This window comes from Kogia breviceps, chromosome 2 (assembly GCF_026419965.1).
Source record: "Kogia breviceps isolate mKogBre1 chromosome 2, mKogBre1 haplotype 1, whole genome shotgun sequence".
Classification (NCBI taxonomy): Eukaryota; Metazoa; Chordata; class Mammalia; order Artiodactyla; family Physeteridae; genus Kogia; species Kogia breviceps.
Window position 1 is genome coordinate 87,130,821 of NC_081311.1, and position 15,429 is coordinate 87,146,249.

The 15,429-nt window shown below is 46.6% G+C and overlaps 1 long non-coding RNA gene across 1 annotated transcript in view; it reads right to left on the reverse strand.

Annotated features, from left to right (window-relative positions):
- The window catches only part of LOC136793698 (uncharacterized), a 70,103-nt gene extending 55,882 nt beyond the window's left edge, over positions 1-14,221 (reverse strand). The window contains exons 1-2 of the long non-coding RNA XR_010839314.1: positions 14,151-14,221; positions 4,354-4,532 (exon numbers count right to left, since the gene is read on the reverse strand). This is a non-coding gene — a long non-coding RNA (uncharacterized lncRNA). The remainder of the gene's footprint in view (positions 1-4,353; positions 4,533-14,150) is intronic.
- Positions 14,222-15,429: the final 1,208 nt, after the last annotated feature.

The window sequence follows — 15,429 nt, forward strand, 5'->3', positions numbered from 1 at the left end:
ATAAACTTCTGGGGTTTCTTCCTGGCACATTCCATTCTAATTTACAACCTGGGAACAGGACTTCCAGAAGGGCTCTGCTGCCCTAGTAACCAGATGTGGGAATGTAGCAATGCTGACGCCTTGTGGCCGTTTCCCACAGCAGCAGCTTTAAAGTCAGTGCTAATGGTCACTCAATATTCACACACATTGGAGGCTTGTCAATGACACCTGCCCTCCAAAAAAAATATTCTGGGGTAGAAAATCGACCCAAAAATTCAAAAGAGGGCAACCTTCCAAGAAGACAATTTCAAGAGGTTTATTGTACTCACAGTTTCTTTTTCTGTTTTTGTTTAACAGAATAAAAAAAGGCGTGGAAAAATGCTGAATTCGGTATTATTAAAGACACGCAAATACACGCTACAAAAACCTATCAGGTCACACCACTCAGAATGGCCATCAGCAAAACTTCTGCAAACAATAAATGCTGAAGGGGTGGTGAAGAAATGCGTACCCTCGGTTCTAAGCGGGACGTGGTAAGAGCCCCTAAGGAAAACACAGTGGAGTTGCCTGGAAAGGGTAAACATTGAGCGACCGTTCAATCAAGCATACCCACTGCTGGGTCTATCACCTGAGAGGATGAGAATCAAAAAGACACGGGCTGGCAATCCTGCAATCCAGCAATGTTTACCGTAGCCAACACTTGGAAGCAATGAAAATGTCCATCCACAGAGGAATGCAGAAAGGAGAAGTGGTCCGTGTACACGATGGAATAGTACTCCAGTGAAAAGTAGAAATTCCATTTTAAAAACAGATATAAGTAACGAGACATCAGCTTTGGGGGATTTCTCCAGACACATTCCACCGTACTTGATAACCGAGGAACACCACTGGCAGGAAGGTCTGTTTCACTAGTTACCAGAGTGGGAAACGCAGGAATGCTGCAGCCCTCTGGCCGTTACCTGCAACAGCAGCTTGAAAACCCGTGCTAATGGTCACCTCATGTGCACAAGTTCTGGAGGGCTGTCGATGAAACCGGCCCTCAAAATGTCTAGAGGGAGGTACTGGCCAAAATATTTCAAAATGTGGCACATACTTCAAGAAAAGAATGTGATGAGGTAAGCTACACACACAGTTTGAAGAAAAAAAGGACATCCCTGAAAGCTCAATTTCGAGGCTTTATGAGACGCATGCAAATCCAACCACAGAGGTATCGGCTCACACCAGTCAGAAGAACCATCAGCAACAAAACTACCAACCATTCATGCTGAAGGGGTTGTGGAGAAGTGCATACCCTCTAGGTTAAGTGGGACTTTGCCGCCAGCCGCGGCGGGTCCTCAAAGTGTAGCAACAACCGACGAGAGGGGGTAGGGAACTGAACGCACCAAGGTATGGGGTCAGAAGGGCACAAGCAACTGACGGTTGCAAGGCAAGTTTAATAACAAAGCATAGCCATATATATACCCCTAAAGCAGGGAATTTGCTTCGTCACGCCTTATCGGCATCAGCTGGTTGGTTGGCTTCCCGGCTTGGTCACACCTTATCAGCATCAGCTGGTTGGTTGGCTTCTCGGCTTCTCCCTCAAAGGCACCAATTTCCCCTCCAGGGTTGCTTTTCCTAGCTTTAGGGAACAACCAGGGACTCCCAGTAACTGAGCAGGTCCCTGGAGCGATTTGGCCAAAGACCATCTCCTTTTTTATGTTCATACCATAAAGTCCAGGAGGCATACCAAGGAGAGTACAGTCGGGCCCTGAGGCCTATGAGGGTCTGAGTGGCGCCTTCCTCAGAGGGCAATGGTCGCCACAGGACTTCACCTGGTAAGAGGCACTAATGGGAACAGAATGGAGGTGCCTTTACAAGGTAAACACTGACTTACGACATGATCCAGCAGGCCCACTCCTGGGCCTATAACCTAAGAAGACAGAAGTGGAAAGACACAGGCAGGCAAATCTGCATTGCAGGAGTATTACAATAGCCAGGACATGGAAGCAACCAGAAAGTCCATCAACAGATGAGTGGACAAAGAAGAACAGGGACCTGTACAGACGGAATATTAGCCAAGGAATAAAAATGAAACAATGCCATCAACAGCACCATAGGTGAGGCTAGAGTTAATCACGCACCTTGCAGTAAGTCACAGAGCGAAAGATACATATCCTACGATATCACTTATAGGTGTTCCCTAAAAATTGACATCACCTAAGATATTTCCACAGAGAAAGGCAATCACAGATGCAATAAAGAGATTTATGGTTCACCCATGGACAGGTGTGAGAATTGTGTACATTAGGAAATTGGGTTTAAGAGAGATATACAAACACAGGTGAACTACATAATCACCAAAGGCCTACGGAACACCAAGAGAAGAGTACTCAACATTGTGTCATAAGCTACATGGGAAAAGGATCCAAAGAAGACTAGATACATGTTTATGTGTAAAAGAGCCACATCTTTCACACCTACAACAAGCAAAACACTGTAATCAACCTTGGTGTGAGAAAAATTGAACATTAAATTAAAAGACGAACAAGTAAGCAGTGAGACACAAACTTAAGGGGCTTTTTCCTGGCACATTCCATTCTAATTGACAACCTAGAATAGGACTTCCACGGAGGCTCTGTTGCCCTAGTAACCAGGTTTGGTAAAGGAGACCTGCTGCCGCCTTGTGGCCGTTTCTCAAAACAGCAGCTTTAAACCCAGTGCTAATGGTCACTTGATATTCAAAATCATTGCAGGCCTATAAATGACACCTGCCCTCAAAAACAATTCTTGGGTCGTAAATCGAGGGAAAAAACTCAAAAGACATGCACATTTCAAAACGACAATTTCAAGAGGCATATTTTGCACACATTTTGTCTTCTCTTTCTTTCTTTCTCTTGTGATAAACAAAAGGGCATGGAAAAATGCTCAACGTCAGGAATTAATAAAGCCATGCAAATCCAGTCGACAAAAACGTTCACCCACAGTCGTCCGAATGATCATCAGCCACAGAGTCTACAAAGAACTAATGCTCAAGGTGTTTTAGAGAACTCTGTGCCCTCTAGCTGCCGCTGGGACGTAACCTGGTAACAGCTAGTAGTGAGAACACAGTGGAGGTGCGTTGAAAGGTAAAAATTGAGCTAACATGTAATCGGGTAGGCCCACTGATGGGCCTATCTCCCGAGTAGACCAAAATCCAAAAGACACAGGCTGGCCATCCTGCACTGCAGCAGCATGTACCATAGCCAAGACTTGGAAGAAACCCAAATGTCCATCAAGAGAACAATGCACCAAGAAGAAGGGGCCCATGTACACAATGGAATATGAGCCACGGAAAAGCATGGAACAGTGCCGCTGGCACCACCGTCGAAGGATCTAGAGACAATCACCCAAAAGGAAGTACGAAAGAAACCGAAATATAAATATCCTATGACATCACTTATAGTTGTTACTTAAACATTGATACCCATGAAGTCATTTCCAAGAGAAGGCCGTGCATAGATTCAGCAAACCAACTATGCTTGACCAAGTGGGAAGGTGTAAGGAATGTGTGAATTTGGATATGGGGGTTTACAGACATGTAGTGACACATATGAAATATAGAATCACAAAATACCTAAGGAATACCAAGAGAGGTCGACTCAACACTCTGTAATAACCTACACGGGAAAGGATCCAAAGATGAATAGATCGATACATACATATAATGAACCAGATGCTGTACACCTAGAACACACACCACAATTTTTTATCCACTTGGCTGTGATACTAGATAACAATTAAATTTTAAAAAACACACAAGAAGTAAGGAGATATAAGCTCTTGGGCGTTTGCCCTGGCACACTGCACTCTAATTTGCAGCCTACTAACACAATTTCCAGGAAGCCTCTGTTGCAGGAAAACCCAGAGTTGGAAATGGAGAAATGCTGCCGCCTTGTGGCCGTTTCCCGCAAGAGCGGCTTTAAACGCATAGCTATGGGTCACTTAACATTCACAAGGACTCGGGCCTCTAAAAGACACCTGCCCTCAAAAAAAATGTCCTGAGCTAGGCAGTGTCCAAAAACATTCAAAGCAGGCACACGTGTCAAAGAGATAGTATGAAGAGGTAAGTTTTACTCACTCTTTATCAAAAAAAGGAAAATGGAGAAAAGCTCAACATCAGGAATTATCAGACTCCTCTAACCTACAAAGAGCTTTCAACTCACCCAAGTTAACTACCGTCAGCCAAAAGACTACAAACAATAAATGCTGAAGGGGTTTTAGAGAACTCTGTTCCCTCTAGCTGCTGAGGAGATGTATAGTTGTAACAGCCAATAATGAGAACAGAAAGGAGCTGCGTTTTACATTAAACAACTGAGCCCCCATTCCACCCAGAACACCCACAGCTGAGCCTCTCACCTGAGAAGACACAGGCTGCAAGAGCTGCACTCCACGAGTTTTCACAGTAGCCAAGACACCGAAGCAACCAAAATGTCCATCAACAGATGAATGGATAAGAAGAGCTGGTCCGTGGACACAGTGGACTCTCAGCCATGGAAAACAAGGAGACACTGCTCTTTGAGGCACCATAGATGAGCCTAGAGATAATCACCGAACATGAGTTAAGTCAGAAAGCAAAAGACATACCGTATGACATCACTTATAGGCGTTATCTAACAGCTGACACAAATGAACATATTTCCACAAAGAAAGACACTCACACACTTGGAAAACAAACTAAGCTTATGTAAAATGAAAGGTGGGGGGAATGGATAAATTAAGATTCGTGTCACCGTGTGTACAAATACATATATCAAAGAGACCGACCATATAGCAAGGGAGGTCACCAGGTCACTCTGCAATAATTTACGTGGGAAGAGGATCTGTACAAGAATATGTATATATATATATATATATATATATATATATATGTGTGTGTGTGTGTGTGTGTATATGTGTATATATATACAAAACGTACAAACGAACCAGATTGTGTACACATAGGACCAACAATATTCTAATCATTACCGCGATCAAAAGAATTAAAAGAGCGAACAAGAAGTAATGTGACATAAACTTCTGGGGTTTCTTCCTGGCACATTCCATTCTAATTTACAACCTGGGAACAGGACTTCCAGAAGGGCTCTGCTGCCCTAGTAACCAGATGTGGGAATGTAGCAATGCTGACGCCTTGTGGCCGTTTCCCACAGCAGCAGCTTTAAAGTCAGTGCTAATGGTCACTCAATATTCACACACATTGGAGGCTTGTCAATGACACCTGCCCTCCAAAAAAAATATTCTGGGGTAGAAAATCGACCCAAAAATTCAAAAGAGGGCAACCTTCCAAGAAGACAATTTCAAGAGGTTTATTGTACTCACAGTTTCTTTTTCTGTTTTTGTTTAACAGAATAAAAAAAGGCGTGGAAAAATGCTGAATTCGGTATTATTAAAGACACGCAAATACACGCTACAAAAACCTATCAGGTCACACCACTCAGAATGGCCATCAGCAAAACTTCTGCAAACAATAAATGCTGAAGGGGTGGTGAAGAAATGCGTACCCTCGGTTCTAAGCGGGACGTGGTAAGAGCCCCTAAGGAAAACACAGTGGAGTTGCCTGGAAAGGGTAAACATTGAGCGACCGTTCAATCAAGCATACCCACTGCTGGGTCTATCACCTGAGAGGATGAGAATCAAAAAGACACGGGCTGGCAATCCTGCAATCCAGCAATGTTTACCGTAGCCAACACTTGGAAGCAATGAAAATGTCCATCCACAGAGGAATGCAGAAAGGAGAAGTGGTCCGTGTACACGATGGAATAGTACTCCAGTGAAAAGTAGAAATTCCATTTTAAAAACAGATATAAGTAACGAGACATCAGCTTTTGGGGATTCCTCCAGACACATTCCACCGTACTTGATAACCGAGGAACACCACTGGCAGGAAGGTCTGTTTCACTAGTTACCAGAGTGGGAAACGCAGGAATGCTGCAGCCCTCTGGCCGTTACCTGCAACAGCAGCTTGAAAACCCGTGCTAATGGTCACCTCATGTGCACAAGTTCTGGAGGGCTGTCGATGAAACCGGCCCTCAAAATGTCTAGAGGGAGGTACTGGCCAAAATATTTCAAAATGTGGCACATACTTCAAGAAAAGAATGTGATGAGGTAAGCTACACACACAGTTTGAAGAAAAAAAGGACATCCCTGAAAGCTCAATTTCGAGGCTTTATGAGACGCATGCAAATCCAACCACAGAGGTATCGGCTCACACCAGTCAGAAGAACCATCAGCAACAAAACTACCAACGCATTCATGCTGAAGGGGTTGTGGAGAAGTGCATACCCTCTAGGTTAAGTGGGACTTTGCCGCCAGCCGCGGCGGGTCCTCAAAGTGTAGCAACAACCGACGAGAGGGGGTAGGGAACTGAACGCACCAAGGTATGGGATCAGAAGGGCACAAGCAACTGACGGTTGCAAGGCAAGTTTAATAACAAAGCATAGCCATATATATACCCCTAAAGCAGGGAATTTGCTTCGTCACGCCTTATCGGCATCAGCTGGTTGGTTGGCTTCCCGGCTTGGTCACACCTTATCAGCATCAGCTGGTTGGTTGGCTTCTCGGCTTCTCCCTCAAAGGCACCAATTTCCCCTCCAGGGTTGCTTTTCCTAGCTTTAGGGAACAACCAGGGACTCCCAGTAACTGAGCAGGTCCCTGGAGCGATTTGGCCAAAGACCATCTCCTTTTTTATGTTCATACCATAAAGTCCAGGAGGCATACCAAGGAGAGTACAGTCGGGCCCTGAGGCCTATGAGGGTCTGAGTGGCGCCTTCCTCAGAGGGCAATGGTCGCCACAGGACTTCACCTGGTAAGAGGCACTAATGGGAACAGAATGGAGGTGCCTTTACAAGGTAAACACTGACTTACGACATGATCCAGCAGGCCCACTCCTGGGCCTATAACCTAAGAAGACAGAAGTGGAAAGACACAGGCAGGCAAATCTGCATTGCAGGAGTATTACAATAGCCAGGACATGGAAGCAACCAGAAAGTCCATCAACAGATGAGTGGACAAAGAAGAACAGGGACCTGTACAGACGGAATATTAGCCAAGGAATAAAAATGAAACAATGCCATCAACAGCACCATAGGTGAGGCTAGAGTTAATCACGCACCTTGCAGTAAGTCACAGAGCGAAAGATACATATCCTACGATATCACTTATAGGTGTTCCCTAAAAATTGACATCACCTAAGATATTTCCACAGAGAAAGGCAATCACAGATGCAATAAAGAGATTTATGGTTCACCCATGGACAGGTGTGAGAATTGTGTACATTAGGAAATTGGGTTTAAGAGAGATATACAAACACAGGTGAACTACATAATCACCAAAGGCCTACGGAACACCAAGAGAAGAGTACTCAACATTGTGTCATAAGCTACATGGGAAAAGGATCCAAAGAAGACTAGATACATGTTTATGTGTAAAAGAGCCACATCTTTCACACCTACAACAAGCAAAACACTGTAATCAACCTTGGTGTGAGAAAAATTGAACATTAAATTAAAAGACGAACAAGTAAGCAGTGAGACACAAACTTAAGGGGCTTTTTCCTGGCACATTCCATTCTAATTGACAACCTAGAATAGGACTTCCACAGAGGCTCTGTTGCCCTAGTAACCAGGTTTGGTAAAGGAGACCTGCTGCCGCCTTGTGGCCGTTTCTCAAAACAGCAGCTTTAAACCCAGTGCTAATGGTCACTTGATATTCAAAATCATTGCAGGCCTATAAATGACACCTGCCCTCAAAAACAATTCTTGGGTCGTAAATCGAGGGAAAAAACTCAAAAGACATGCACATTTCAAAACGACAATTTCAAGAGGCATATTTTGCACACATTTTGTCTTCTCTTTCTTTCTTTCTCTTGTGATAAACAAAAGGGCATGGAAAAATGCTCAACGTCAGGAATTAATAAAGCCATGCAAATCCAGTCGACAAAAACGTTCACCCACAGTCGTCCGAATGATCATCAGCCACAGAGTCTACAAAGAACTAATGCTCAAGGTGTTTTAGAGAACTCTGTGCCCTCTAGCTGCCGCTGGGACGTAACCTGGTAACAGCTAGTAGTGAGAACACAGTGGAGGTGCGTTGAAAGGTAAAAATTGAGCTAACATGTAATCGGGTAGGCCCACTGATGGGCCTATCTCCCGAGTAGACCAAAATCCAAAAGACACAGGCTGGCCATCCTGCACTGCAGCAGCATGTACCATAGCCAAGACTTGGAAGAAACCCAAATGTCCATCAAGAGAACAATGCACCAAGAAGAAGGGGCCCATGTACACAATGGAATATGAGCCACGGAAAAGCATGGAACAGTGCCGCTGGCACCACCGTCGAAGGATCTAGAGACAATCACCCAAAAGGAAGTACGAAAGAAACCGAAATATAAATATCCTATGACATCACTTATAGTTGTTACTTAAACATTGATACCCATGAAGTCATTTCCAAGAGAAGGCCGTGCATAGATTCAGCAAACCAACTATGCTTGACCAAGTGGGAAGGTGTAAGGAATGTGTGAATTTGGATATGGGGGTTTACAGACATGTAGTGACATATGAAATATAGAATCACAAAATACCTAAGGAATACCAAGAGAGGTCGACTCAACACTCTGTAATAACCTACACGGGAAAGGATCCAAAGATGAATAGATCGATACATACATATAATGAACCAGATGCTGTACACCTAGAACACACACCACAATTTTTTATCCACTTGGCTGTGATACTAGATAACAATTAAATTTTAAAAAACACACAAGAAGTAAGGAGATATAAGCTCTTGGGCGTTTGCCCTGGCACACTGCACTCTAATTTGCAGCCTACTAACACAATTTCCAGGAAGCCTCTGTTGCAGGAAAACCCAGAGTTGGAAATGGAGAAATGCTGCCGCCTTGTGGCCGTTTCCCGCAAGAGCGGCTTTAAACGCATAGCTATGGGTCACTTAACATTCACAAGGACTCGGGCCTCTAAAAGACACCTGCCCTCAAAAAAAATGTCCTGAGCTAGGCAGTGTCCAAAAACATTCAAAGCAGGCACACGTGTCAAAGAGATAGTATGAAGAGGTAAGTTTTACTCACTCTTTATCAAAAAAAGGAAAATGGAGAAAAGCTCAACATCAGGAATTATCAGACGCCTCTAACCTACAAAGAGCTTTCAACTCACCCAAGTTAACTACCGTCAGCCAAAAGACTACAAACAATAAATGCTGAAGGGGTTTTAGAGAACTCTGTTCCCTCTAGCTGCTGAGGAGATGTATAGTTTTAACAGCCAATAATGAGAACAGAAAGGAGCTGCGTTTTACATTAAACAACTGAGCCACCATTCCACCCAGAACACCCACAGCTGAGCCTCTCACCTGAGAAGACACTGTGCGTACCCCAATCTCGAGCGAAACCTCACCTGGAGCCTAACCCTGACCCTAGCTCCAACCCCGACCGCGTAACCAAAGCCTCACCCGCAGCCTGAATCCTGAGGCCTACCCGAACGATAAGCCGTACCCTGGAACGGACACTCTCCCTAACATGTATCCGTACCACAATCTCGACCCTAAGCCTCACCAGGAGCCGAACCCTAACCGTAGCTCCAACCCTGACCTTGAACAGTTAGCCTCACCCGCAGCCTGAACCCTGAGGCCTACCCTAACGATCACACGTACCCTGGAATGTACACGCCCCATTACACGTATCCGTACCCCAATATCGAGCCGAAGCCTCACCAGTAACCTACCCCTAACGCTAGCTCCCACCCTGACACTGAACACTAAGCCTCACCCGCAGCCTGAACCCTGAGGCCTACCCTAACGATCACCCATATCCTGGAAGGTACACTCCCCCTAACACGTATCCGTAACCAAATCTCTCCCCGAAGCCTCACCAGGAACCTAACCCTGACCCTAGCTCCAACCCTGACCCTGAAGCCTAAGCCTCACCCGCAGCCTGAACCCTGAGGCCTACCCTAACGATCAGCCGTACCCTGGAACGTACATTATCCCTAAAACGTATCCGTACACCAATCTCGACCCGAAAACTCACCAGGACCCTAACCCTGACCTTAGCTCCAACCCTGACCCTGAACACTAAGCCTCACCCGCAAACTGAACGTTGAGGCGTACCCTAACGATCACCCGTATCCTGGAACGTACACTCCCCCTAACACGTATCCGTACCCCAATCTCTACCCGAAGCCTCACCAGGAGCCTAATCCTAACTATACTTCCAACCCTGACCCTGAACTGTAAGCCTCACCTGCAGCCTGAACCCTGAGGCCTACCCTAATGATCAGCCGTACCCTGGAACGTACACTCCCCCTAACACATATCCGTACACCAATCTCAACACTAAGCTTTACCAGGAGCATAACACTAACCCTAGCTCCAACCCTGACCCTGAATCCTAAGACTCCCCCGCAGCCTGAACACTGAGGCCTACCCTAACGATCACCCATATCCTGGAACGTACACTCCCCCTAACACGTATCCGTAACCCAATCTCGACCCGAAGCCTCACCAGGAGCCTAACCCTATCCCGTGCTCCAACAATGACCCTGAAACCTAAGCCTAACCCGCAGCCTGAACCCTGAGGCCTACCCTAACGATCAGCCGTATCCTGGAAGGTACACTCCCCCTAATACGTATCCGTAACCAAATCTCTCCCCGAAGCCTCACCAGGAACCTAACCCTGATCCTAGCTCCAACCCTGACCCTGAAGCCTAAGCCTCACTCGCAGCCTGAACCCTGAGGCCTACCCTAACGATCAGCCGTAGCCTGGAATGTACATTATCCCTAAAATGTATCCGTACACCAATCTCGACCCGAAAACTCACGAGGACCCTAACCCTGACCCTAGCTCCAACCCTGACCCTGAACTCTAAGCCTCACACGCAGCCTGAACCCTGAGGCCTATCCTAACGATCACCCGTACCCTGGAACGTACACTTCCCCTAACACGTATCCGTACCCCAGTCTCGAACCTAATCCTCACCAGGAGCCTAACCCTATCCCGAGCTCCAACAATGACCCTGAACACTAAGCCTCACCCGCAGCCTGATCCCTGAGGGCTAGCCTAACTAGCAGCCGTACCCTGGAACGTACACTTCCCCTAACACGTATCCGTAAACAAAACTCGACCCGAAGCCTCACCAGGACCCTAACCCTGACCCTAGCTCCAACCCTGATCCTGAACCCTAAGGCTCACACGCAGCCTGAACCCTAAGGCCTACCCTAACGATCGACCATACCCTGGAACGTACACTCCCCCTAACACGTATCCGTACCCCAATCTCTACCCGAAGCCTCACCAGGAGCCTAACCCTAACTATACCCCCAACCCTGACCCTGAACCCTAAGCCACACCTGCAGCCTGAACCCTGAGGCCTACCCTAACAATCAGCAGTACCCTGGAAAATAAACTCCCCCTAACACGTATCCGTAACCCAATCTCGACCCGAAGCCTCACCAGGAGCCTAACCCTATCCCGTGTTCCAACAATGACCCTGAACACTGAGCTTCACCTGCAGCCTGAACCCTGAGGCCTACCCTAACGATCAGCCGTACCCTGGAACGGACACTCTCCCTAAAACGTATCCGTACACCAATATCGACCGGTAGTCTCAACAGGACCCTAACCCTGACGCTAGCTCCAACCCTGATCCTGAAACCTAAGGCTCACACGCAGCCTGAACCCTGAGCCCTACCCTAACGTTCGACCGTACCCTGGAACGGACACTCCCCCTAACACGTATCCGTACCCCAATCTCTACCCGAAGCCTCACCAGGAGCCTAACCCTAACCCTAGCTCCGACCCTGACCCTGAACCCTAAGCCTCACCCACAGCCTGAACACTGAGGCCTACCCTAACCATCAGCCATACCCTGGAACATACACTCCCCCTAACACCTATCAGTGCCCCAATCTCGACCCTAAGCCTCACCAGGAGCCTAACCCTAACCCTAGCTCCAACCCATATCCTGAGCGAAAGCCTCACCCACAGCCTGAACCCTGAGGCCTACCCTAACGATCACCCATATCGTGGAAGGTATACTCCCCCTAACACGTATCCGTACCGCAATCTCGAGCCTAAGCCTCACTAGGAGCCTCACCCTAATCCTAGCTCCAACCCTGACCCTGAACTGTAAGCCTCACCCACAGCCTGAACCCTGAGGCCTACCCTAACGATCACCCTTACCCTGGAATGTACACTCCCCATTACACGTATCCGTACCCCAAACTCGACCCGAAGCCTCACCTGGAGCCTAACCCTAACCCGAGCTCCAACCCTGACCTTGAACATTAAGCCTCACCCGGAGCCTGAACCCTGAGGTCTACCCTAAGGATCAGCCGTACCCTGGGACGTACACTCCCCCTAACACATATCCATAACCCAATCTCGACCTGAAGCCTCACCAGGACCCTAACCCTGACCATAGCTCCAACCCTGACCCTGAAAACTAAGCCTAACCCGCAGCCTGAACCCTGAGGCCTACCCTAACGATCACCCGTATCCTGGAACTTACATTCCCCCTAACACGTATCCGTACCCCAGTTTCGAGCCTAAGCCTCACCAGGAGCCTAACCCTATCCCAAGCTCCAACAATAACCCTGAACACTAAGCCTCACCCACAGCCTGAACCCTGAGGGCTACCCTAACTACCAGCCATACCCTGGAACGAACACTCCCCCGAACACGTATCCGTAACCCAATCTCGACCCGAAGCCTCACCAGGACCCTACCACTGACCCTAGCTCCAACCCTGACCCTGAACCCTAAGCCTCAACTGCAGCCTGAAACCTGAGGCCTACCCTAACGATAAGCCATACCCTGGAATGTACAGTCCCCGTAACACGTATCCGTACCCCAATCTCGACCCTAAGCCTCACGAGGAGCTAAACCCTAACCCTAGCTCCAACCCTGACCCTGAACACTAAGCCTCACCCAGATCCTGAACCCGGAGGCCTACCCTGACTATCACCCGTAGCCTGGAACGTACACTCCCCCTAACACGTATCCATACCCCAATCTCTAACCTAAGCCTCACCAGGAGCCTAACCCTAACACCCACCCTGAGCCTGAACACTGAGCCTCACCCGCAGCCTAAACCCTGAGTCCTACCCTAACGATCAGACGTACCCTGGAACGTACACTCCCCCTAACACATATCCGTACCCCAATCTCGACCCTAAGCCTCACCAGGAGCCTAACCCAAACCGAAGCTCCAACCCTGACCCTGAACCCTAAGCCTCACCCGCAGCCTGAACCCTGAGGCCTACCCTAACGATCAGCCGTACCCTGGAACGTACACTCCCCCTAACACATATCCGTACCCCAATCTGGACCCGAAGTTTCACCACGAGCCTAACGCTAACCCTAGCTCCAACCCTGACCCTGAACCCTAAGCCTCACCCGCAGCCTGAACCCTGAGGCCTATCCTAACGATCAGCCATGCCCACGAACGTACACTCCCCCTAACACGTATCCGTACCCCAATCTCGACCCTAAGCCTCACCAGGAGCCTAACCCTAACCCTAGCTCCAACCCTTACCCTAAACCCTAAGCCTCACCCGCAGCCTGAACCCTGAGGCCTACCCTAACGATAACCCATACCCTGGCCTGTACACTCCCTCTAGCACGTATCTGTACCCCAATCTTGACCGTAACCCTCTCCCTGCCCTAACCCCAACACTAAGTCCTGTTAGTGAGACTCGTATAATTAAGATCTCAGTCCCTTTGTTCCCCATTTTTGTGCAAGCAATCCAGTTAAAATAGGAGGCGTTAACAACTGTAAATTTCATATTAGAAAAGATCTCATTCTCTTAGGAATTCCGGAGAGTCATTCTGAAAGCTGGTCTGGAACTGGCACTGGCACTAAGAGACTTCGTAGCCAGTTGTCTAATTCTAACTAAGTAGGTTTTAACTTCTGAAGTAGTATTGATGTATCCATAACAGTAGCTAATGACCACAACACATATTTCTCTTCTTTCTATTAGTAACTGATCTAACATCATTTTTTGAAATTTAATAGTTAAGAGAAGGTTCCTTGAAAACATATGGTTGCAGCTACCAGCAGACATTGTTTTGAGAATGGCTAGTGGCATCCTGAGTGTGATATAGCTCAGAAATTGAATTTCAACAATACAGGAATGTGGGGACTTACCTGGTGGTTCAGTGTTTAAGACTTCACCTTCCAATGCAGGAGGTGCCGGTTGGATCCCTGGGCAGGGTGCTAAGATCCCACATGCCTCGCGGCCAAAAAACCAAAACATGAAACAGAAACAATATTGTAATAAATTCAATAGAATTACAAAATGGTCCACATCAAAAAAAAAAACCTTAAAAAGAAAACATAACAAAAAATACAGGAATGCATCTAAATCACATCTACAATGGTCACAGGTTTATCTTGGGTGTCTGAACCCTAGTTACTCCTTTTTGACTGTCAAATGCATTCCCGTCCTCAATGCCAAAGCAGATGTACAATTCGTATCCAAAAGACCATAAAACAGGCCACTTTGGTCAGTAAAATTTAAGTTAAACCAGGTATAAGCCAGAGTGACTTCCTCACACCTCAATACGTGAAGAGTTTTTTTCCCTTTTCATTACAAGTCTTTCAATAGAAAGCATTGGTGATCAAAATGTCAATCCATCAGTGTCAGAATGATTCAGCTGTTTGGCCCATGTGTAGACCATGTCCCTCAGCGCTAGGCCTCCTTTATATTTGCCTAGTTAATCCACATTGGGGGAATACTGGTCAGCTATCGTGAACATGCTCAGAGGTATGTTAATGAGAAAACGCTTTATATAGGCCATACATTTTATTATTCATACCCAATTGTCACACAAGCATTGTACATGTGCTTTTAGCAGTAGATCTAAAGCAAACAGTGAAACATCATGAGTAAGTACATTCTGATCATTTCACTAGATAATTTTCCTTTCCTCTTAAACATCAGGGCAAAATGAAGCCAACACAGTAACCTTCATAAATACACACTTCAGTACAGAGGTGTCATTTATCCAATTGCTCCAAGTCCTAAGTAGCTTGAGCGCAAGGACTTCCCTGTGTCTGGAAAACACAGATCAAAGCCAATAACAAAAAACCAAATACATTATAACCATACTCACCAGTTGACTCAGTAACCAATCCTTTTGTTAACTTTTTATGAAGCCATCCGATTCTACATTAAGATTTTTCATTTCTTACCCAGTTTGGCATTATGATATGAAACTTATCAGAGACCTGTGCTTGCCAAAAGGTCCTTCACATAGATCTTCTTGAAGATGGAGCACTTTTGCAAAGTGCTAGAGCACAACAGCAACTATCTATAAATCACATAAAGACTTAAAAGTCATGGTTAAACATTTGATCACAATGTAAATGACAAAAGAAACCATGATTGCTGCTACATACAATATTTTAAAATATCTAGAATTAT